Source organism: Triticum dicoccoides, chromosome 7B, assembly GCF_002162155.2.
Source record: "Triticum dicoccoides isolate Atlit2015 ecotype Zavitan chromosome 7B, WEW_v2.0, whole genome shotgun sequence".
Classification (NCBI taxonomy): Eukaryota; Viridiplantae; Streptophyta; class Magnoliopsida; order Poales; family Poaceae; genus Triticum; species Triticum dicoccoides.
The window spans coordinates 606887356-606913942 of record NC_041393.1 but is presented as its reverse complement, the minus strand read 5'-3'; positions in this window follow the sequence as shown (position 1 = coordinate 606913942).

Here is a 26587-nt window from a genome sequence, read left to right as displayed (position 1 = left end):
CACAAACAACAATAGAAAGGAATTTCCACAAAACTGCCACACCATGCCCCAACCCTATACATTAGACTGCCACACCAGCGTTCACAACTGCCATGTTCGGGTTGCGCTTGGCTCTTCGCCTCTTCAAGAAGTCGAACAATGATGTTACTACTACTTCTACAGTATCAAATCAACTGTTGCATGTTCGTCCACCACGTGGGGGACGGAGAGCTTGTTGTAGGAGTAGTAAGAAAAAGCCTCTCCTCGTGTGCGAGCCACCGCGCGCATGGGCAAGGAAGAGGGCGTACTAGTAATCAAGATTGTACAAGTTGACGTGACACATCATAGCATGAGCCCCACATGCTTGCCTCTAAACTTGGATAAAAGACCCACAGTGTACAATATTTGCTGCAACCTCTAACATTTACCCCACCACAAATTAAAATATATATTCCTCTCTTGACTAGACCAGTGTGCAAACTACAATCACTAGGATGACAGGTAGGTCCAAAAGATTATTTTAATCAAAAATGCTTCGAGACGGCCTCATATCATGGAGCTAACTCCAACGATTTTAAGCTTAGAGGCACGGTACATGCTATCCTAGACTATGTTACTATACTACCTCCCCTGCACATGAAACTGCCACACGAGCGTTTGGGTTGCGCTTGGCTCTTCACCTCTTCAGGAAGTTGAACAATGATGGTACTACTACAGTGGAGTACTACTAGTATGCTTCTGGCCATCTGATACCGATGAACTACTACATATCCACCGCGTGCGGGAGGGAGAGCGTGTAGCAAAAGCTTCTCCTAGTCCTGCGAACGAGCACGCTCATAGGCGAGGGAGAGGGTGTTGTAATCAAGCTTCTCCTTGTTGTACGAGTTGACGCGACACATCAAAGCAGTGCACTTGATATATTTCAATAATTTGCATTTACCGATGCATAAATTACAACGCATGCATGCATGCTATGAATTTCCTTTTGATACTTGCATGTGTTGATTTAATGCACCTTGAAGTAGTATGAATATGTGATGGTAAAATTTTCTAATGCCCCGGCCCTAAAGCGAGAGATGGTGATGCATGAAGAGGGCGAGATCATGCCGACAGAACAGGACCCGATGATGGAGGTCTCTATGGACCTCACCTTGCTCCACTGCCCCTTGTGCCTCCCCCCTTGAAGCCTCCAGTGTATGAGGTTCAAATACACCTTGTCTGTTCGGCTGATCGAGCAGGGTGCAGGTTTCTTGATTGATGTGATGTTTGATTGATTTGTGCAGTGCAATGGTGGGCACCTGGCCTACCTGGACTGCCGTGACGAGCGCCCCGGGAACCAGTGGTAGTGCAAGCATGGCGGCGGCTTCGACGTGCGCAACACGGCAATGGACGCCGTCCTCTCCTAGGTGAGGGTGGAGTGCCCCCATGAAGGTTGTGGGTTCTATATCACTTACCACAAGCTCGCCGATCACTAGAGCGTGTGTCCACTCGCACCCTGCAAATGCCCCGTGCCCGTCTGCAGCTATGAAGGCCCGCCGCCAGCGCTCCCCTACCATGTCAGCACCGTGCATCCCATGCTCATGCAAAGGATCCAGTACAGCAAGGTGCTCCAGCTGCAAGTACCAGTGTCGGAGCCGCGGTGCTTGCTGTTTGCGAAGGAGGACGGCCGCGCATTTTTTGTGGTTGGTGGCGTACTCGACATAGACGCGCCTATCGCCATGTCGATCATCTGCATCAAAGCGGGGGTGTCCCCACTGCCGCACTATGCGGCCAAGGTGTGGGTGAATCGCCCGCCAGGGGAGCCTAAAGGTAGGACCGACGCTGTCAAGGTGGAAATCAAGGTGGCAAGCAGCAAGGAGCCCGGCGCCGTCGTTGTGCAGGAGCTGACCTTCTTCATAGTGCCGCCTGACGTCCCTCTGACTATAGCGCCAGAAAGCTCTTGTCTGCTGGCACTACGTTAGTATTTCCCCAAAGACGAAGGGATGATGCAACACAACGACGGTAGGTATTTCCCTCAGTGAAGAAACCAAGGTTATCAAACCAGTAGGAGAACCAAGCAATACAATGTAAACATCACCTGCACACAAATAACAACACCTAGCAACCCGACGTGTTAAAGGGTTGTCAATCCCTTTGGGGTAACGATGCCAGAAATTTATAGTAGATTGAAATAATAGATCACAAATAAAGTGCAGCAAAGTATTTTTGTATTTTTGGTTTAACATATCTGAACAAAAATGCAAAGGAAAAGTAGATCGCAAGCAAATATATGAGAAAGAAAACCCGGGGGGCGTAGGTTTCACTACTGGCTTCTCTCAAGAAAAATAGCAAACAGTGGGTAAACAAATTACTGTTGGGCAATTGATAGAACTTCAAATAATTATGACGATATCCAGGCAATGATCATTACATAGGCATCACGTCCAAGATTAGTAGACCGACTCCTGCCTGCATCTACTACTATTACTCCACACATCGACCGCTATCCAGCATGCATCTAGTGTATTAAGTTCATGGAAAAACAAAGTAATGCAATAAGAATGATGACATGATGTAGACAAGATCTATCTATGTAGAGATAGACCCCATCGTTTTATCCTTAGTAGCAATGATACATACGTGTCGTTTCCCTTTCTATCATTGGGATCAAGCACCGTAAGATTGAACCCACTACCGGGCACCTCTTCCCATTGCAAGATAAATAGATCAAGTTGGCCAAATAAAACCCAAATATCGTAGAAGAAATACGAGGCTATAAGAGATCATGCATATAAGAGATCAAAGAAACTCAAATAACTTTCATGGATATAAAAAGATATAACTGATCATAAACTCGAAGTTCATCAAATCCCAACAAACACACCGCAAAAATAGTTACATCATATGGATCTCCAAGAGACCATTGTATTGAGAATTTAGCGAGAGATAGGAAGCCATCTAGCTACTAACTATGGACACCGAAGATCTACAAAGAACTACTCACGCATCATCGGAGAGGCACCAATGGAAGTGGTGAACCCCATCCGAGATGGTGTCTAGATTGGATCTGGTGATTCTGGACTCTGCGGCGGCTAGATGAATATTTCATCGACGCTTTTACAGTTTGTGGAATATTGGGGTATTTATAGAGCAAAGAGGCGGTCCGGGGGGCACCCGAGGTGGGCACAACCCGCCAGGGCGCCCCTGGGCCTCCTGGTGCGCCCTGGTGGGTTGTCCCCTCCTTGGGACTGCCCCCGGGTGCAACCAGGTCCCAACTTCTTCCTTTTGGTCCATAAAAATCATTGTGGAGTTTCGTTGCATTTGGACTCCGTCTGATATTGATTTCCTGTGATGTAAAAAACATGCAAAAAACAACAACTGGCACTATGTCAATAGGTTAGTACCAAAAAGTGATATAAAATGATTATAAAACATCCAAGATTGATAATAAAACAGCATGGAACAATCAAAAATTATAGATAAGTTGGAGACGTATCAGCATCCCCAAGCTTAACTCCTGCTCTAGCTCGAGTAGGTAAGTGATAAAAACAGAATTTTTTATGGGGAGTGTTATTTATCATATCATATCATATTCTTTCTTCATAGCATGGACATTTGGACTTTTATGTGATTTAAAGCAATAGTCTAGTTTTGACATAATAATTTAGATACTCAAGCATATCAGCAAGCAACCATGTCTTTCAAAATATCAATGCTAAAACAAGTTATCCCTAGCCCATCATGCTCAAACATTGATCCATTCATGAAACACACTCGCATATTAGCTACACCCAATACTTAAGTACAATCACATTGCCTCTTAGTTGGTGCTTTTGTAAGAGAAGGTGGAGACTCAAATTCTAAATAAAAATTGCATAAAGTAAAAGAAAGGCCCTTCGCAGAGGGAAGTAGGGATTTGTAGAGGTGCTAGAGCTCAAAGCGAAAAATCAGAGATAAAAACATTTTGGGAGGTGTATCCATCCTACCAATGAAAACGACGTAGAGATACGAACACTTTCCATGCTAGATATGCCATAGGCGGTTCCCAAACAGAAAATAAACTTTATTCCTTTTTCCACCATTCTTTCACTTTCCATGGCTAGCTGTATCCACGGTTGCCCTCCATACCAACACTTTCCAAGGAATTTATTATTTGACAACATCAAGTAAATTCATTTTTGCATTTCGGGACTGGGCATCCCTAAAACCTTTACCTTACTCTCATGCAATGACAAGTGAATAAACACCCGTCGTGAGAATAACACATCCAGCATGGAAAATATTAGCCACCCATTACCTTTTCGTGAGCGAAACAAACACACAAAAGAGAAGTTTATTTTGAAAAATTAGAGATGGCACATGCAAATTTGCTTAGAACAGCAAAAGAATACCGCATATAGGTAGATATAGTGGACTCATGTGGCAAAACTGGTTTAAAGGATTTCGGATGCACAATAGAGGTCATACTTAGTGCAAAATGAAGGCTAGCAAAAAGATTGAGAAGCGACCAACCAAGAAACGAATAATCTCATAAGCAAGCATTAAGCATAATTAACACCGAATAATGCACCACAAGTAGGATATAATTTTCATTGCATGATTGTTGACTTTCATGCATGCATAGGGAATCACAAATTTTTAACACCAATATTCTTACTAAAGCATAATTACTCATCAACATAACTCACATATCACATCATCATATCTCAAAACTATTACTAGGAATCAAGTTTATTTTGTCCAATAATCTTCATGACATTTTTTTTCTTTACTTTATCATTCTTGGATATCTATCACTTTGGGACTAATTTTCATGTGTTGCTTTTCTTAAGCTCAAACAAATATAAGTGAAGATCATGAGCATAAAAATTTTCTTTCTCTCAAAATAATTTAAGTGAAGCAAGAGAGAATTTCTTCAAAATTTTACTAACTCTCAAATAAATCTAAGTGAAGCAAGAGAGCATTTCTTCAAAAGTACTAAGCACATCGTGCTCAAAAAGATATAAGTGAAGCACTAAAGCAAGTCCTAGCTCATAAAAGATTTAAGTGAAGTACAGAGAGCAATTCTAACAAGTCATGAAATAATTTTGGCTCTCCCAAATAGGTGTGTCCAGCAAGGATTGATGACTTAAAACACAAAATAAAACAAGAAAAGACACATATCATACAAGACGCTCCAAGCAAAACACATATCATGTGACAAATAAAAATATAGTCTCGAGTAAAATACTGATGGTCGTTAGAAGAAAGAGGGGATGCCACCCGGGGGCATCCCCAAGCTTAGTTGGTTGCTAATATTTGGATAATAGCTTGGGATGATGGGGCATCCCCAAGCTTAGTCTCTTCTATCCTTCTTTCATCCATCATAAGATAACACAAAACTTGAAAACTTCAATCACACAAAACTCAACAAAACCTTCGTTAGATCCGTTAGTAAAAGAAAGCAAACCACTACTATAAGTGATGTATCAAACCAATTCATATTTTGTTTTTGTATTATATCTACTATATTCCAACTTTTCTATGGTAAAAACTCATCAAAGAAAACCATAGAGCCATCAAAATAAGCACACAACACAAAGAAACAAAATCTATCAAAACAGAACAGCCTGTAGTAATCTGACACTTTCGGATACTTCTGTAACTCCAAAAATTCGGCCAAATTAGGAAGACCTGGGTAATTTTTATGTATCTTCTGCAAAAAGAATCAGGGAAAAATAAATTTCCTGTGATTTATGAAAATTATTTTCGTGAGTGCATAAGTTTCTGTTTTTCAGCAAGATCAAACAACTATCACCCAAAGGAAATCCTAAAGGCTTATTTGGCACAAACACTAATTAAAACACAAAAAACACAATCATACCAGTAGCATAATTGTGCAAATACTCAAGAACAGAAAGCAAAATCAAAAAATAAATTTTATCATTGGGTTGCCTCCCAACAAGCGCTATCGTTTTACGCCCCTAGCTAGGCATAAGATTTCAACGGTGCTCACAGAAAGATAAGATTTGAAACACAAAGAGAGCATCATGAAACACATGAGAAACACATTTAAGTCTAACATACTTCCTATGCATAGGAATTCTATAAGCAAACAAATTATCAAGACAAGAAACATCTAACATATGCAAAGAAGAGGAATCAAACATTGACGATCTCAACATAATGAGAGGTACTTTAGTAACATGAAAATTTCTACAACCATATTTTTCTCTCTCATAATAATTACATGTAGAATGATAATCAAATTCAACAATATAACTATCGCATAAAATAATCTCTTCATGATCCACATGCATGCAAAGTTTACACTCTTCCAAAATAGTGGGATTTTTATCAAATAAACTCATGACCTCTCCAAGCCCACTTTTATCAAAAAAATTATAAGATTGAACACTCTCCAAATATGTGGGTTTATTTTCACCTAAAGTTGACACTCTTCCAAACCCACTTTCAATATTATTGCAAATAACATATTCGTCATGAGGCTTAAATAATTTTTCAAGATCATAAGAAAAATCACCCCAATCATGATCATTGCAACAAGTAGTGAACATAGCAAAATTAGCATCCCCAAGATTGGAGTTTTGCATATTATTAGCACAATTGACATTAATAGAATTTATAGTAAATGTCATTGCAATCGTGCTTTTCATTCAAGGAGCTATCATGAATCACTTCATAATTTTCTTCATCGCAATTTTCAGATTCACAAATCTCAAGCAAAACTTCATAAAGATAATCAAGTGCACTCAACTCACTACCAACTGGTTCAACATAATCAGATCTCTTAAAAAGATTGGCTAGTGGATGAGGATCCATATCAATAGATTTTTAGCAAGCGAAGATGCAAGCAAATAGAAGACACATGGTCACACAAGCAAACAAGAGATCTGGCAAGAAAAAGGCGAATGGAAAAGAGGGGCGAATAAAACGGCAAATTTTTGTGAAGTGGGGGAGAGGAAAACGAGAGCCAAATGGAAAATAATGTAAATTGCAAGGAGATGAGATTTGTGATTAGGAACCTGGTTATGTTGAAGATCCTCCACGGCAACGGCGCTAGAAATTCCTTTTGATGTCCCTCTGACTATAGCGCCAGAAAGCTCTTGTCTGCTGGGACTATGTCGGTATTTCCCCAAAGAGGAAGGGATGATGCAGCACAGCGATGGTAGGTATTTCCCTCAATGAAGAAACCAAGGTTATCGAACCAGTAGGAGAACCAAGCAACACAACCTAAACAGCACCTGCACACAAATAACAACACCTCGCAACCCGATGTGTTAAAGGGGTTGTCAATCCCTTTCGGGTAACGATGCCAGAAATTTATAATAGACTGAAATAATAGATCGCAAATAAAATAAAGTGCAGCAAAGTATTTTTGTATTTTTTTGGTTTAATAGATCTGAATAGAAATACAAAGGAAAAGTAGATCGCAAGCAAATATATGAGAAAGAAGACCCGGGGCCGTAGATTTCACTAGTGGCTTCTCTCGAGAAAAATAGCAAATGATGGGTAAACAAATTACTGTTGGGCAATTGATAGAACTTCAAATAATCATGAGGATATCTAGGCAATGATCATTACATAGGCATCACGTCCCAGATTAGTAGACCGACTCCTGCCTGCATCTACTACTATTACTCCACACATCGACAGCTATCAAGCATGCATCTAGTGTATTAAGTTCATGGAAAAATGGAGTAATGCAATAAGAACGATGACATGATGTAGACAAGATCTATCTATGTAGAGATAGACCCCATCATTTTATCCTTAGTAGCAATGATACTTACGTGTCGTTTCCCTTTATGTCACTGGGATCAAGCACCGTAAGATCGAACCCACTACCGGGCACCTCTTCCCATTGCAAGATAAATAGATCAAGTTGGCCAAACAAAACCCAAATATCGGAGAAGAAATACGAGGCTATAAGAGATCATGCATATAAGAGATCAAAGAAACTCAAATAACTTTCATGGATATAAAAAGATATAACTGATCATAAACTAAAAGTTCATTAGATCCCAACAAACACACCGCAAAAAGAGTTACATCATATGGATCTCCAAGAGACCATTGTATTGAGAATTCAGTGAGAGAGAGGAAGCCATCTAGATACTAACTACGGACCTGAAGGTCTACAAAGAACTACTCATGCATCATCGAAGAGGAACCAATGGAAGTGGTGAACCCCATCTGAGATGTTGTCTAGATTGGATCTGGTGATTCTGGACTCTGCGGTGGCTGGATGAATATTTTGTCGACGCTTTTAGGGTTTCTGGAATATTAGGGTATTTACAGAGCAAAGAGGAGGTCCGGGGGGCACCCGAGGTGGGCACAACCCACCAGGGCGCGCCTGAGCCTCCTGGCGCACCCTGGTGGGTTGTCCCCTCCTCGGGACTTCCCCCAAGTGCAACCAGGGCCCAACTTCTTCCTTTTGGTCGATAAAAATCATTGTGGAGTTTCGTTGCATTTGGACTCCGTCTGATATTGATTTCCTGCGATGTAAAAAACATGCAAGAACGACAACTGGCACTTGGCACTATGTCAATAGGTTAGTACCAAAAAATGATATAAAATGGCTATAAAATGATTATAAAACATCCAAGATTGATAATAAAGCAGCATGGAACAATCAAAAATTATAGATACGTTGGAGACATATCGCTGCCCAAGCTGCTGGTCGGGGCTGGGTTGTCGAGGACAGGGTCCCTCCACATTCAGATTGACAAGCTCACCTCCTAAATGATTCTACAGTGCCTTCTGTTTATCTTAGTAATATGCTAATATAGGGGTTAGCTCGGTCTACTTTAGCTTAAGAGATGGTGGATTTTGGTGGCGATGCAGCAATTACTTCGACATCAGATCAGCAGTTAAAGTAATTTCCAATAGTCGAAGGGATATTTGGTTTCTGTTGGATACAAAGATGCTTTTGGTAAGGAGTATAAGCTGCTTATATGATTGTTTGTTGAGGAAGTGTTGCATACTTTTGCAAGTTGACGCGACACATCAAAGAAGTACTACTACTAGTAGTAGTACTCACCCGACTACGCACCAGGCAGACCAAGCTCGTATCGTGTTGGTGCCGTGTGCGGCCCGCACATGAACCAAAACATCGCACCTCTAGTTGAGCCTCCACATTTTAAACTTCTCAATCTCAAGGCCAAGGAGCAACGTGAACCTGTGATAGAGCCAATCGAATGGTTGAGAACACTACAATTCGTAGCTACAGATGCGTGTGTGAGAGAGGGTGAGTGCGTGCGTGCACCTCTTCTCTTCATGTACAACGTACTAAACGCAGTGTATGTGGGTGGCATCGACCTAGATAGCTAGAGATGGTGCATGTGAGAAGTCCCGAGAGACTAGGTGTGTGCCTGGGAAAGGGGGAGAGAGATGATATGTGTCAATGTAATGCATGTGAAAAAAAGACAAGTCAATAGCTTGCCACGAGGCTATTCCTGGCGAACGCCCCAATAATCATAAGATATGTATCCGACGGTGCCAATTATTGCACGTACACAGTAGTAGAAAAAAAAGTGCCATGGCATATTACAAAACTGCCACACCACGCCCCTCCCCTACCCATGAAACTGCCACTCGAGCATTCGCAACTGCCATGGTAGGCTCCTATGTGAAATCTTCATTTTTTTAAGGGATCTACAATAAAAGGCCAGATTTAGGCACGCGGTAGGCGGGGGAGCTTGGCTTGTCGGTTTTCTACTGCCCACATGCGATCGAACATAAAGTGATGTACTAAGCCAATGCGCGTCGCTTCGGTGAGCAGTTGGCCGGACATACCGCCTGTTCATGCTAAGCGGCGGAATGACCGTCTGTTGGTGCTACTGCATACATGCGGTCGCACATGTCAGTGATGCACCAAGTCGATGTGCGTCCCTTCAGTAAGTGGTGGGCCGCAGCGACCGTGTGTTGGGGCGACGCCAGCGCGATGGGCTGTAAGTTTACCACCTAACTTAGTTTGTAAATGGTAACACTAGTTTGCCTCCTTAACAAGATCGATCGCTAGAAATTCTAATTACATACCTTTCTTCGACGCATACGTGGGCCCGCATTCTCAGAGGCCATCGTGGCAGAGCTAGACACCCGCAACCTCTCGGAGCAAAAAAATGAGTAGCCCGCTATTGGCTATTTCTATAATCAGTTTGGAAATTCACAATTTCACATGTCACGCGATATTAGCCATTCATTGATGTTGATCCAACGATCTAAGTGCCTTGGAATGGCTGGAATTCGCGTCTACAGTAACCTCATTGTGCCCAATAGTGTCTATGTTCTTCTGGAAGCATCAGCACATTAGTGTGATCAAACTAGGCAAGAAGCTGGAAAACAACACCTCCACATGTGCCACGTGGCTTCATTGAGCTCCTCCATCATTTTATTCAAAAATATATTGAGTGAAAAAGAGAGACATCTCCCGAAACAAAAAACTTCCTAGTATTTTGTTTCCTACTTGCTTTTCATGTACCGGAAGAGCAAGTATAATAAGTTATAGTCAGCAGGCTATAATGATTAAACAATCATATTTGTGTTGAGTTGGATGAGAGAGAAGGGAAGTGGGCTGTAGATTAATAGTCGGCTACAACACGGACTCTAAGAAACAATTTGATAGTGTACAGTGGGTCATGCATTAATAAAGTAGTACTGCTTAGCAACTAGCTATACTATACACGTTGGCTATTAGGTTGACTATATATGACATGGCAACTCCACATAGCCGGTTGTTGGCTATACTATTAACCATGCTCAAAGTACTAGTGCCACGTCATCTAACAAGTCTTTCAACATGCGTCAAAGTATCACGAGGGCTAACTCTCCTTAGAGAAATGTGCTCCACCTTGTACCCGCGCGTGTGTGAGGGAGGCAATGTGTGCGTGCATGCAGCTCTTCTCTTCATACATGTCCTCCACGGCTCCACCTAGCCCTCTTTTCATACGACTCGGTGATTCCATTTCTCTATCCGGCCTCAAGATCCGATCGCGTACAACACGTGGGTGTGTTAGATATAGAGAGGGAGATGGTGTGTCCGACATGCCTCTATACATATGTTTCTGTCAAAGAGAGGCCTGAATACATAGTATATGTATGTGGAGGGGGCGATATATGATACGTCTCCAACGTATTTATAATTTTTGATTGTTCCATGCTATTATATTACCCCTTTTGGATGTTTATGGGCTTTATTTTACACATTTATATCATTTTTGGGACTAACCTACTAACCGGAGGCCCAGCCCATATTGCTGTTTTTTTTGCCTATTTCAGTATGTCGAAGAAAAGGAATATCAAATAGAGTCCAAACGGAATGAAACCTTCGGGAGCATGATTTTTGGAACGAACGTGATCCGGAGAGCTTGGAGTGCAAGTCAAGAAGCTTCCGAGGGCCCCACGAGATAGGGGCCCCCCTGTAGGGCGCGCCCCCTGTCTTGTGGGCCCCTCGGGCGTCCACCGACGTACTTCTTCCTCCTACATATACCTACGTACCCCGAAAACATCCAGGAGCACCACGAAACACAATTTCCACCGCCGCAACCTTATATATCCGCGAGATCCCATCTTGGAGCCTTCGTCGGCACTCTGCCGGAGGGGGAATCGACCATGGAGGGCCTCTACATCAACATCCTTGCCCCTCCTATGAGTTGTGAGTAGTTTACCACAGACCTACGAGTCCATAGTTATTAGCTAGATGGCTTCTTCTCTCTTTTTGGATCTCAATACAATGTTCTCCCCCTATCTTGTGGAGATCTATTCGATGTAATCTCTTTTTGCGGTATGTTTGTCGAGATCCGATGAATTGTGGGTTTATGATCAGATTTATCTATGGATAATAATTGAATCTTCTCTGAATTCTTTTATGTATGATTGAGTTATCTTTGCAAGTCTCTTCGAATTATTAGTTTGGTTTGGCCTACTAGATTGATCTTTCTTGCCACGGGAGAAGTGTTTAGCTTTGGGTTCAATCTTGCGGTGTTCTTACCCAGTGATAGAAAGGGTTGCAAGACATGTATTGTATTGTTGCCATCGACGATAACAAGATGGGGTTTACATCATATTGCATGAGTTTATCCCTCTACATCATGTCATCTTGCTTAATGTGTTACTCTGTTTTTATGAACTTAATACTCTAGATGCAGGTAGGAGTTGGTCGATGTGTGGAGTAATAGTAGTAGATGCAGGCAGGAGTCGGTCTACTTGTTATGAACGTGATGCCTATATACATGATCATGCCTAGATAACGTCACAATTATTCGCTTTTCTATCAATTGCTCGACAGTAATTTGTTCACCCACCGTAATATTTATGCTATCTCGAGAGAAGCCTCTAGTGAAACCTATGGCCCCCGGGTCTATCTCTTATCATATTTGCTTTCAATCTACTTTATTTGCATCTTTTACTTTTTGCATCTATATTATAAAATACCAAAAATATATTTATCTTATCATACTATCTTTATTAGATCTCACTTTCGCAAGTGGCTGTGAAGGGATTGACAACCCCTTTATTGCGTTGGTTGCGAGTTCTCAGTTTGTTTGTGTAGGTGCGTGGGACTTTTGAGGAGCCTCCTACTGGATTGATACCTTGGTTCTCAAAACTGAGGGAAATACTTACGCTACACTTGCTGCATCACCCTCTCCTCTTCGGGGAAAACCAACGCTAGCTCAAGACGTAGCAAGAAGGATTTCTGGCACCGTTGCCGGGGAGGTCTTTGCTCAAGTCAAGACATACCAAGTACCCATCACAAACCCATCTCCCTAGCATTTACATTATTTGCCATTTGCCTCTCATTTTCCTCTTCCCCACTTCACCCTTGCCGTTTTATTCTCCCTCTCTTTCCCAATCTCCTCCTTTCTTTTTCGCTCGCTTTCTTCCGCTTTGCCTTTGTTTGCCGCTATGTCTGAAATTGGGGAGATTATCGTCGATATGGACAATAATGATAACACGGAAAATCCCGAGGCTCCGGCCGATGAACCTCCTATTCTGCATACTAAAAAGTTTCGAATCGGTAGTGGTAACATCATTGGCAAAGGTGTTATTCAAGATTTCTTTACTTGTGCCGGTGCTTTACCTTCCATGGGTTGTTCTATTCTTCATAAAACTAGTACTCTTGCGGATGCTATCTGTCGGTGTGCTAGAGTAGGGGTACCCTAGTACCCCGAACTTGTGCACGGGCGGTCGCAGCATCCTGCGGCAAGGCTTGCCGGGTGACCGCCAAGACCCTCCGTGGTTCCCTTGAAGACCATTCAAGAACAAAGTACTCAAACCAAGGCCTCGGCAAGAGGAGCTTGCCGGGAAGGCCAACCCCGGCCCCGGCAAGAGGATCTTGCCGGGAAGAGGCAAGACCCCGCCAAGAGGAGCTTGACGGGAAGGCCACTCAAGGCATACCAAGGAAGCTTGCCGCGACGCGCCCTGCGTCCCGGCAAGGCCCGGTGAGCAACAAGCTCCCAAACACGACAAGAAGACGACCGCGGCAAGGAGCTTGCCGCGGGAAACCCCCACTTCGTGTCCGCGCTCCAGCACACCTGCTAACGTGTCGCTCTAGGACTCTCCCAAGCACACGTGGCAGGAGGCCGCGCGGCTAGGGGTACGCGGTGGCAAGCAGAGATGAAGAGAAGGCCATCGTGGCAAACGGTGGCGCTCCTAACGGTCACTTTTTGCACTGTTTAGGCAACTCAGACAGGCATTCAATGCCCTTGTCCCCTGCCGTCAGAGTTAGGTAGGGTGCACTGTGTCCACAGTAGCGGTAGCTGCACCTACCGCATCCTTTTCCATTTTTACCCTTCTAATCTACGTTGCCACCTGTCGGTGACCCCTTGAAAGTATAAAAGGAGGCCCAAGCGCAACGTAGAAGGGGTTGGGCTCATTCGAAACACCAGAAACACTCCCACGCTCAGTCTGATAGCGTCCATCGCTCCTGAGCAAGGATTGAATACACACAAACAAGCAGCAGTAGGGTTTTACGCATCCGTGCGGCCCGAAGCTGGGTAAAACTGCTCGCGTGTACCGCCTCGATCCGCTCTTTGTGCAACCTCCGCCCTCACCGAATCGAAAAGGGCTCGGTTCGCCGATCCCCATAGGTGTTCGTGGATCAGCTTCCCCGACATCTTTGGCGCGCCAGGTAGGGGGCGTCGAGATTGTGCGAACCCGATCTGGCGTGCACGCGAGCTAAATCTTCATCGTCTTCATCGACATGCCACCGAAGAAGAAGGATTCGGAGGCAGCTGTTCCGTCTGCGTCGCTTTCACTGCCTCCGGAGCAAACGGGTGGTGGAGTGGACGCCGGCGGAAGAATGGGCGTCGACGAGGGAGCCCTCAGTGCGGCCAAGTCCAAGGACAAGGCGGCACAGACCTCGGCGTCCATGCGCGCACCGCGCCCCTCTCAGGAGGTGCGGGACCAGCAGTGTCATGGCGTCCGCAGCGCCATACGTCCGCTGGGCCAAGATCAAGCTGGTGGTTCTCGTGGCGCTCAAGACCAACATGCACGTCAACATGCTGGCTCGAGCGAAGTACGGTCGCCTGGACGGGGCACTGCTCCTTCTAACGTGGTTAGAAGTCCGAGCACGCCCCACTCCTCGCACCGTTCACCTCCGCCGCCCACCACTCCAGCAGAAGCCTTGGCGCGAGCTCAATTGCTCCTAGACTACCCTCCAACGGCGGACAAGACCGACGAATGGAGGGCCACTATCCAGATCCTCATCGGCTTCGCCAACGGCGACACTGCGCGGCAACCAAGCACCTCGCAGCCGTGGCAGGACAGCCGGATGCGAGCCGATGGCAACAAGACCCGGGGAGGTGCGACTTCCATGCACTCTCCACTACGAAGGCCAAAATCGCCGACTCGCCGGGTCCACCCCGACAGCGGCTTCCGCATCGTCGGACCCACGAGCTCGTCGCGACCAGCACCAAGTTCTCCATGAACGACAGCAAGAAGACGCTCGAACCCGCATCGAGCGCCAAAGAGAAGCGCGACGTCAATCCGACAAGCGCGTTGGGCCCTCTGTTGACATGCATGCACCAGGGGAACCAGGCGATCTGCCGTACGCGGTAGGTTGTCCTGCATTCACCCGTGAGCTGCGGCAAGTCCAGTGGCCCAGCACAAAGAACTTCAAGCCAGATGTACCAGAGAAGTACGACGGCAAGACGCATCCGTCGGAGTTTCTCAGCATCTACACCATCGCGGTGCAGGCTGTCGGGGGACGGGACGACAAGATCCTTGCCAACTACTTCTCGCTAGTACTCAAGCCCAACGTCAGGTCCTGGCTCATGCACTTGTCGGATAATTCCATCTCCTCTTGGGCAGATTTATGCCATCAGTTTGTCGGCGCCTTTACAGGCGGCCACAAGCCACATGGCCAAGAGAGCGATCTTCATCTGCTCGCCCAGAAGGAAGGAGAGCCACTGCGCAAGTACATTCAGAGATTCAGCCGTGTACAGCACAACGTCCCAGACGTCCACCCCGCCGCGATCATCAGCGCGTTTCATCAGAACGTGCGAAACCGAAGGATGACGGAGGAGATGGCGATGTATAAGATCAGAGACGTCAGCGAGCTTTACGCCCTGGCCGACAAGTGTGCATGCGCTGAAGAGGGGAGGAGGCTCCCCGGAGAGAGTACAGGAGCAGGAGGATCCGACAGTGAGGACGCCGCCCCGACAAGGAAAGGCCGGCGGCGGAACAACAGAAGGAAGAAGGGCAAGGAAGTGCTAGATGTCGAGCAGTCCGGCAACGGAGGTGGCGCCAAGGAAACTAAGGATGGTGGCTCCGGCAAGGAGGCCTAGCCTGTGGAAGCCGCCGACAAGCAGGACGGCTCCGGCAAGCAGTATTGCAAGATCCACCGCACCAAGGGCCACGATCTCCAGAGTTGCAAGAAGGTTGAGCAGCTTGCTGAGCAACAGAAAACTGAGTACGAGCGGCGCGACAAGGAGAAGGCCCAGGAAGGAACTGGTGGATCCGGCAAGAAACGTCCCGGCCGAGGAGGACGCCGCGGCAAGGCCAAGCAGCGGCAAGGAGACAGACCTCCCCGCGACCGCGACAAGGATGAAGACGACGACGATGATGAAGACGTGGATGATGATGAGGCCGATGAGCAGGAATTTCAGAAAGCCACAGAGGTCCGGTGCGTTGACGGTGGTGCTTCTCTGCATACTTCGCACCGCCAACTCAAGCAGTGGATGCGGGAAGTGAATGCAGCAGAGCCATCCATAGAGTCACGCAAGCCTCTGAAATGGTCCAGCACGCCTATCATCTTCGACATTGAGGATCACCCTGATCGCGTAACTGCGGTCGGGTGCTTGCCGATGTTGGTTTCACCAACTATCCGCAACCTCAAGGTCACGAAGATGCTAGTTGACGGCGGGGCCGGCTTGAATCTGATCTCCTCCGCGGTCCTTCGGAAACTCCAGATCCCTGACAGCAAGCTCGAAGAGACCGGCACATTCCAAGGAATCAACCCGGGAAGGAGCAAGCCGAAAGGGAAGATCACGCAGCCGGTCACATTTGGCAGCGAGCTGAATTTCAGAACTGAGAGGGTCACATTTGACGTTGCCGATTTTCCATTGCCTTACAATGGGATCCTTGGCCGTCCAGCGCTCGCCAAGTTTATGGCAGCCTCTCACTATGCATACAACATGCTCAAGATGCCAGGCCCGATAAGTGTCATCTCTGTCCCCGGCGACAAGAAGGATGCCCTTATCTGCGCCGACAAGATCTACCGGGAAGCAGCAGCCGGGGGGAAGAAGAAGACAAAGTCCGGCAAGAGCTCTGATGCCCACTCCGGCAAGCGCACCTCTTCGGAGTGCTGCACTACCGTCGAGGGCGCACCATCGAGCTCCACCGGCATGTGTAAGAAGGCAATGGCAGCTCCACCTAAGACTAAGAAGGTGTCCGCCAAGGAGGACGGCACTGGTGGTACCTTCACCATCAGTGCCACGCTTGACCCCAAATAGGAAAGCGCGCTCATTGCTTTCCTGCGGGCGAATGTCGACGTGTTTGCATAGCAACCATCTGATATCCCCAGTGTTCCCAGGAAAGTAATTGAGCACCACCTAGCCGTTTGTCCTCATGCTCGGCCCGTCAAGCAGAAAGTCAGGAAGCAGGAAGTGGAGCGCCAAGAGTTCATTGCAGAAGAGATCAGGAAATTGGAAGCAGCAGGCCTTGTCAGAGGAGTGCTCCATCCCACGTGGTTGGCCAATCCTGTAGTCGTGCGCAAGGCAAACGGGAAATAGAGGCTTTGTATAGACTTCATTGATGTCAATAAAGCTTGTCCCAAAGATCCATTTCCCTTGCCGCGCATTGACCAGATTGTTGACTCCACAACTGGATGTGATTTGCTTTCATTTCTTGATGCATATTCAGGATACCATCAAATCTTCATGGCAGAAGAGGATGAGGAAAAAACCGCATTTATCACCCCTTGCGGCACATACTGTTTTGTACGGATGCCCTTTGGGTTGAAGAATGCTGGTTCAACATTTACAAGGGTAGTCCATGTCACTTTTGAGCCACAGATACACAGAAATGTGGAAGCCTACATGGATGATATAGTGGTCAAGAGCAAGGACAAGGCTACCCTGATCCAAGATTTAGAAGAAACTTTTGCAAATCTGCGCAAGATCAACCTCAAGCTCAACCCCGAGAAGTGCGTGTTTGGAGTCCCTTCCGGCAAGCTTCTCGGGTTCTTTGTGTCTCAGTGGGGAATTGAAGCCAACCCCGACAAGATCAAGGCCATCGAGCAGATTGAAGCACCGAAGCGCGTCAAGGATGTGCGAAGGCTTGCCGGTTGCGTGGCTGCTCTCAGCAGGTTTATCTCTAGGTCTGCTGAGCGCGCCCTGCCGTTTTTCAAAATATTGAAAAAGGCAGGTCCAATGAAATGGACTCCGGAAGCGGAGGCCGCGCTACAGGACTTGAAGAGGTACCTGTCCTCCACTCCAATACTTGTCGCACCTAAGCCACAAGAGAAGTTGCTGCTATATCTGGCAGCAACCAATCAAGTGGTTAGTGCTGCGTTAGTAGCGGAGAGGGAGGCGGACGATGAGCCAGCAACCGCGGCAAGTGAATCCAGCGACAAGCAGGGGGCTTCTCCGACAAGCTCTGGCCCCGACAAAGATGAATCTGCGCAGACGTGCAAGGACGTGCAGAAGAAGATGGTGCAGCGCCCAGTTTACTTTGTCAGCTCCCTTCTCCAGGGGGCTAGGTCGAGGTACTCTGGTGTGCAAAAGTTGCTTTTCGGCCTCCTCATGGCCTCGAGAAAGTTGCGCCATTACTTCCAGGCACACGAGATCACAGTTGTCACTCGCTTTCCGCTGAAGAGGATACTGCAGAATCCAGAAGCAACAGGCAGGATTGTCGAGTGGGCATTGGAACTGTCAAGCTTTGGCCTCAAGTTTGAGAGCACTGCAACGATCCAAAGCAGGGCATTGGCAGAGTTCATAGCAGAGTGGACGCCAACCCCAGACAAAGAGATTCCAGAGATGAGCATCCCCGTCAAGGAGACAAGCAAAGAGTGGCTGATGTACTTTGATGGTGCCTTCTCGTTGCAAGGCGCCGGTGCTGGCGTGCTGCTTATCGCACCCACCGGAGAGCACCTCAAGTACGTAGTTCAGATGCACTTTCCCAAGGAGCAAGCAACGAACAATACCGCAGAGTATGAAGGTTTGCTTGCCGGCCTTAGAATCGCAGCCGACCTTGGGATCAAGAAACTCATTGTAAGGGGTGACTTGCAGCTTGTCGTCCGCCAAGTGAACAAGAACTACCAGAGTCCATTGATGGAAGCTTATGTTGATGAAGTGAGAAAGCTAGAAGAACACTTCGACAGTCTGCAAATGGAGCATGTTCCACGAGCTCAGAATGACATTGCTGATGGCCTGTCAAAGTGCGCTGCACTAAAGTTGCCTGTGGAACCAGGGATCTTTGTGCTCAAGCTGACTCAACCATCCGTGACACCATCAACTGGACAGAATAAGAAGAGGAAGTTGGTTTCCGGTGACTACTTTCCGGCAGAGCTTCCCGAAGCCGCCGCCAAGAAGGTCCCCAAGATCGACGCCAAGAGTGCTGAGGAGCAGTCTGCTCCGGCGAACCTCTTGGTTTGTTCCGTTGAAGCAGACGCTCCCGACAAGTTTTGCTCCGGCAAGCTTGCCGGGGAATATCACGCTCTGGCTGAACCGCAGGTTCTTGCCGTAGAAGCGGATGTTCCTGCAGCAACAGATATGCCTTTAGTCCTTGTTGTCGAGCCGCAAGCTCCAGCATGGGCGCAGCAGATTGTCCGTTTCCTTCAGACGGGAGAGCTTCCCGAAGAGCAAGAAGAAGCTGAAAAAGTAGCCCGGCAGTCAAGTATGTACAAGTTTGTCGACAGCACACTGTACAGAATAAGACTCAACGGTGTGAAATTGAAGTGCATTTGCCGGGAAGATGGACAACAGCTGTTGGCAGAAATACATGGAGGCATATGTGGTCACCACATTGGCGCAAGAGCACTTGCCGGCAAAGCATTCCGACAAGGCTTCTTCTGGCCGACAGCCCTCCAGGATGCAACTGCACAAGTAACCAAGTGTGAAGCGTGCCAGTTCCATTCCAAGCAGATACACCAACCAGCTCAAGCTCTCTAGGCGATCCCTTTATTCTGGCCATTTTCGGTCTAGGGGCTCGACATCTTTGGCCCCTTCCCCCGAGCTGTCGGGGGCTTTGAGTTCTTGTACGTTGCAATCGACAAGTTCACAAAGTGGCCGGAAGTGGAACCAGTGAGGAAGGTGACAGCACAGTCAGCAGTCAAGTTCTTCAGGTCGATTGTTTGCCGTTTCGGGATCCCTAACAGGATCATCACCGACAATGGCACGCAATTCACGAGCCGCACCTTCATGCAGTACGTCCAAGACCTTGGCGCCAAGGTCTGCTTCGCTTCCGTTGCTCACCCGAGAAGCAATGGTCAAGCGGAGAGGGCAAATGCTGAAGTGCTGCGAGGCCTCAAGACCAGAACTTTCGACAGGCTGCACAAGTGCGGAACAAACTGGATCGAGGAGCTGCCGGTGGTTCTTTGGTCGATCAGGACGACGCCAAATCGAGTCACTGGCCAGACACCTTTCGCTCTAGTCTACGGAGCAGAGGCAGTTCTCCCCACGGAACTTGTATACGGGTCACCTCGAGTGCTCGCTTATGATGAGCTTGAGCAAGAGCAGCTGCGACAAGATGACGCGCTGCTCCTTGAGGAAGACCGTCTCCAGGCTGCTGTGCGAGCCGCTCGCTACCAGCAAGCTTTGCGTCGCTACCATAGCCGCAGAGTTAAAGCCAGGAGCTTCAAGGAAGGCGACCTTGTTCTTCGGCGTGTTCAGTCCGCCAAGAATTCCAACAAGTTGACGCCGAAGTGGGAAAGCCCTTATCGGGTGAAACGAGTCACTAGGCCCGGCGCTGTCCGCCTTGAGACCGAAGATGGCATTCCGGTGAGCAACTCCTGGAACATTGAACATCTTCATAAGTTTTACCCGTAGGGCGCGGTTGCCAGAAGCTTTTCCGGCAACCACCTTTTGTACAAGTCTTGCCGCTGTTGCATGTAATCCTTTGTACAAAGCCGGGCGCAGACCCCGTGCACCAGTAAAGTTCATGTGCCCCGCACATCTTGTCAGTCTTTATGCTATAATCCTTTTTCGCATATGTTATCTGACACTTTGTGCAGCACCAGATCCCAGTAAGCGATAACGAGCCCAGGGCTCCATATCATTACTTTATTTCTCTGTTTCTTTCTCAAAAGAAGGAAGGTTCCCTCGCCCACAAGGTTTACCGGGGGGAAGGAGAAGATAATGGTGTGGACCAGGCCGTTCAAGAAAGTTTCTCCTTGCCGGGAAGCAGACGACAGAAAAGCTAAGTTGCTAAAGCTTGAGCAATCAGTTTTTTTAGTTTTTGAGTTATTTTCCTTGAACGACCGTGCTTTGTATGGAAAACCTGTGCACGGAGGAACCAACTCGTAGCTAGTTGCGCCTTTACTTTGTTTCGAGTCCGCTCAACAACTTAAGTGAGCTGCTAGCGCCCTTACTTTGCTTCGAGTCCGCTCAGCAACTTAAGTGAGCCGCTAGTGCCCTTACTTTGTTTTCGAGTCCGCTCAACAACTTAAGTGAGCTGCAACTAGTTGCGACAAGGTTGCTTGTCGGTAGCGACCCCGCCAGCAGGCTGCTGAAGTTCCACACTCGGCGCTCGCGGCAAGGGTGCCTGCACCGGCAAGTTTTCCTAGAAAGCGTAGGGCAGAACCATACAAAGCCAAGAGTCAGGTAAAGGAAGTAACACGGCAATTTTTTGCCTAAGATAGAGTTATATTACAAAAATAACTTGTCACTCCTCTAATAAAGTGTTCCCATGACATGACTGGCAGCGACAAGAAAAGAAGAAAACGGACGGCCTAATCTACGCGACTGCCGTCAACCCTTTTGACCTCATTCACCCTGTCCACAATGGGTGCGACGAGGGCCTTAAGTGCGTCAAGATCAGCGTCCGCCGGCAGCCTCTTGAGGACGTTGGTGAGGTTGAGGCCCGGATTGCGGAAGGCCACCTTCACCAGCACCTTCTCCAGAACTCCGGCACAAATCGAGCGTGACTCGTCGGCCAGCTGCTTTGGGATCCGTCCCCGGAGCTGCTGGAGCGCCGCCGCCACGCCTTTGAATAACAGAGTGAGCTTGGCGCTGGGTTGGAGTTCCTCGTCGGAAGAGTACCCGAAGCCTTCCACCCCGGGGTTATAGCATGCATGCTAGAGGTCGAGTGTCCGTCCTTTTGCTTCTCTTTCGTTCGCAGGGCTCGCATATCCTGGCCAGACTGCTTGAGGACGAAAAGGAGAAGAAGGGCGCACCGGCACCTGGGCCCCGGCAAGCCAGTATCGCTGGGGGCTGCGAGTGCCAAGAATCGTCCACAGCAAACCAGAGTTGCCGGGGGCTGCAATATCAGATAAGTCTTTCATCCCTCATCATGCATCCTCTTATGGACTGGGGAATGAGAAACCGCGTTTCTTCCCGAAAACTGTCGTGCTCCCTCAACTCTAGGCCCTGGGGCTCGTTCCCGGGGCCAAGTTTGGTCGTAGTCGCGGCAGCAAAGGGATGAAACAAGGAGACCGCACCCACCTCGTTCCCGCCTCCGTCAAAGGCGTGAGAAAGGTCGAGCGATGTGGGAAGGCGGCAGGGCCTGTTGCCGGGAGATGAAATGTCTGTCCGAGGGATACCAAGGATTTGCTCCTTGGTGTGGGTTCAACTCGCGTGACAAATAACCCGGCAAGCATCCCCTTTTCATTAAAAAACATCCCACTCAGGTACAGTCCATAGAGGATGAAAAACATGAAAGAGAGGATTACAAGTTTTCGATACAGCTAAGGCCCGAAGGCTTATAAATTAAAAAGATAAGATGCCCGTAATCCGTTTCCTGTCCCTCTCTTCAGGAGGCAGGTCAAGGAGGCGAAAAGGGCAAAAGGAGCGAGGTGGGGGCTCGGCCGCCCCGCTTAGCGAATCAAGGCCCGGGAAGAGCAGGGAGTCGGGGCCAACCCGCTGCCTTTGCTCGTGACGGCCCAGTTTCCCACCTCCACCGTCCGCGACCCCAAGCGCATGGGAGCCGCGTGGCGGGGATGCAGAACCAAGGCGACGGATGAGGCGGCCTCGCTCCGCCTCGTGATCGCGGGGAGTGGACGTCCCGAAAACCGCGCACCGGCCCCGTCCAGTAAATGCACCACGCCCCCACACCTACCTCCGTTTAGGGAGGAGGGCGTGAACCGTCCCCATCATCGTGGCCTGGCGCATGCTCGAGGGGCTTAGCCCCGCGCACGCCGCCCGCGTCACCCATGACGCCGCGTTTGACACGTGCCATTCTGGGCGTGCGCGGTGGGAGCGGAGAGATATGCGGCGTGACCTAGGCCGCACGTGCCCGTGCACTGTTTTGGGCCTGGCCCAACAGCGCTCGGCACCGTGTGTGGCCCAGGCCCGGGGGCTCCTGTCGGTGTACTAGAGTAGGGGTACCCTAGTACCCCGAACTTGTGCACGGGCGGTCGCAGCATCCCGCGGCAAGGCTTGCCGGGTGACCGCCAAGACCCTCCATGGTTCCCTTGAAGACCATTCAAGAACAAAGTACTCAAACCAAGGCCCCGGCAAGAGGAGCTTGCCGGGAAGGCCAACCCAGGCCCCGGCAAGAGGATCTTGCCGGGAAGAGACAAGACCCCGGCAAGAGGAGCTTGCCGGGAAGGCCACTCAAGGCATACCAAGGAAGCTTGCCGCGACGCGCCCTGCGTCCCGGCAAGGCCCGGTGAGCAACAAGCTCCCAAACACGACAAGACGACGACCGCGGCAAGGAGCTTGCCGTGGGAAACCCCCACTTCGTGCCCGCGCTCCAGCACACCTGCTAACGTGTCGCTCTAGGACTCTCCCAAGCACACGTGGCAGGAGGCCGCGCAGCTAGGGGTACGCGGTGGCAAGCAGAGATGAAGAGAAGGCCATCGTGGCAAACGGTGGCGCTCCTAACGGTCACTTTTTGCACTGTTTAGGCAACTCAGACAGGCATTCGATGCCCTTGTCCCCTGCCGTCAGAGTTAGGTAGGGTGCACTATGTCCACAGTAGCGGTAGCTGCACCTACCGCATCCTTTTCCATTTTTACCCTTCTAATCTACGTTGCCACCTGTCGGTGACCCCTTGAAAGTATAAAAGGAGGCCCAAGCGCAACGTAGAAGGGGTTGGGATCATTTGAAACACCAGAAACACTCCCACGCTCAGTCTGATAGCGTCCATCGCTCCTGAGCAAGGATTGAATACACACAAACAAGCAGCAGTAGGGTTTTACGCATCCGTGCGGCCCGAAGCTGGGTAAAACTGCTCGCGTGTACCGCCTCGATCCACTCTTTGTGCAACCTCCGCCCTCACCGAATCGAAAGGGGCTCGGTCCACCGATCCCCATAGGTGTTCGTGGATCAGCTTCCCCGACACTATCACTATGCTTGTAGTTGAACTTGAAAGACAATTTATGCATATGCATCCCTGCATACAAAGAATTTTCCTAGAATTTTCTAATATTGAGCATTCTTTCGTTAAGCGTGCTGTTACTATCTTTTTGGCTCATGAGTTTAGGTTTATCATCAGAGAGGCCAAAGAAATCTTTGCGCACTATAGGGTGGACGCCGGTCGTCCTCCCATAGAAGCGATCATCTATGATCAAGAGGAATTTAGACGTTTTCAATCTTCTGACTATGTCGCTTTTAATGAAAACCTTAGAAAAAAGGTTCCTACCAAAGTCTTGATTGATTGCATTAAAGAACTCAATAATGATTTTTCTCTTTGAAACAATGATCTAGGATACTCCCTTGAGTATAGGCTCACAAGATTTTGCCAAAAGAATGCTTTTAGTGATGAAATAGTTGTGCACTATGAAGGGCCGAAGGAGGAACCTATTCCTCCTGTGATTGATCTTGGGGACCTTTGTCCCACCAAATTAGCGCTTTTGATTACTTTTGCTTGCCTCAAAGAAAACTTGCTGCCGAACATAGAGAATATGAGATGAGTTTTCAAGATCTATCCTATTATTATGGCACTACTTAGATCTATCTTCGCTTTTATGCCTAGCTAGGGGCGTTAAGGGATAGCGCTAGTTGGGAGGCAACCCAATTTTCTTTATGTTCTTTGTTTTTGTTCCTGTTTAGTAATAAATTGTGTTTCTACTTTCTGTTTAGATGTGTTTTTATGTTTTATTTAGTGTTTGTGCCAAGTAGAACCTATAGGATAAACTATGATCATAGTTGATTTGATTCTTCTGAAAAACAGAAACTTTGCACTCACGAGAAAAAATTCAATAAATCACAGGAAAGAGCTTTTGCATTGATTCTTTTTTCTGCTGATCAATAAACAAATTTTCCAGTACATACTAGTTTGGTTGAATTTTTAGGGTTCCATAAGTTTGCGTTAGTTACAGATTGCTACAGACTGTTCTGTGTTCGATAGATTCTGTTTTTCGTGTGTTGTTTGCTTATTTCAATGCATCTATGGCTAGTAAATTAGTTTATAAACCATAAGGAAGTTGGAATACAGTAGGTTTAACACCAAAATAATAAATAATGAGTTCATTGCAGTACCTTATGTGGTGGTTTTGTTTTCTTTCACTAACGGAGCTTATAAGATTTCCTGTTGAGTTTTGTGTTGTGAAGTTTTCAAGTTTTGGGTAAAGCTTTTATGGACTATGGAATAAAGGGTGGCAAGAGCCTAAGCTTGGGGATGCCCAAGGCACCCCAATATATTCAAGAATAGCCAAAAGCCTAAGCTTGGGGATGCCCCGGGAAGGCATCCCCTCTTTCGTCTTAGTTCATTGGTAACTTTACTTGGAGCTATATTTTTATTCGCTACATGATATGTGTTTTGCTTGGAGCGTCGTGTATTATATTAGTCTTTTCTTGTTAGTTTACCACAATCATCCTTGCTGTACACACCTTTTGGGAGAAGCCTATTTGATTAGAATTTGCTAGAATACTCTATGTGCTTCACTTATATCTTTTGAGCTTGATAGTTTTTGCTCTAGTGCTTCACTTATATATTTTAGAGCACGGTGGTGTCTTAATTTTGAATAAATTTCTAGTCTCTCATGCTTCAATTAAATTATTTTGAGAGTCTTTTAGAACATAATGGTATTTGCTATGGTTACAAAGTTGGTCCTAGAATGATGAGCATCCAAGTTGGGTATAATAAAAACTATCATAGAAAAAGAATTGGATGCTATGATCAACTTGATGCTTGATAATTGTTTTGATATATAAAGGTAGTAATGTTAGGATCATGCTAGTGGATAATTATGAAATTGAGAAATACTTTTGTTGAAGTTGGCAAGTCCCGTAGCATGCACGTATGGTAAAAGTTGTGTGACAAACTTGTTGCATGAGGTGCTCTTTTGAGTGTCTTCCTTATGAGTGGCAGTCGGGGACAAGCGATGGAATTTTTTCCTACCAATCTATCCCTCTTGGGGCATGCGTAGTAGTACTTTGCTTCGAGGGCTAAGTAGATTTTTACAATAAGTATATGAGTTCTTTATGACTAATGTGAGTCCATGGACATACGCACACTTATCCTTCCACTTTGCTAGCCTTTCTTATTACCACGCAACTTTCACTGGTATTGAACCCATTATTTACCTTCCTCAAAACAGCCACCATACCTACTTATTATGGCATTTCCATAGCCATTCCGAGATATATTGCAATGCAACTTTCCACCGTCCCGTTTATTATGACACGTTCCATTATTGTCATATTGTTCTTTTGCGTGATCATGTAGTTGACATCGTATTTGTGGCAAAGCCACCTTCATAATCTTCATACATGTCGCTCTTGATTAATTGCATATCCCGGTACACCGCCGGAGGCATTCACATAGAGTCATATCTTGTTCTAGCTTTGAGTTGTAATTCTTGAGTTGTAAATCCGTATAAGTGTGATGATCTTCATTATTAGAGCATTGTCCTAGTGAGGAAAGGATGATGAAGACTATGATTCCCCCACAAGTCGGGATGAGGCTTCGGACTTTATAAAAATAAAAGAGGCCAAAGAAGCCCACCAAAAAGAAAAGAAAAAGAAGAAAGAAAAAAAGAAAAAAAAGAAAAAGAGAGAAAAAGAGAGAAAGGACAATTGCTACT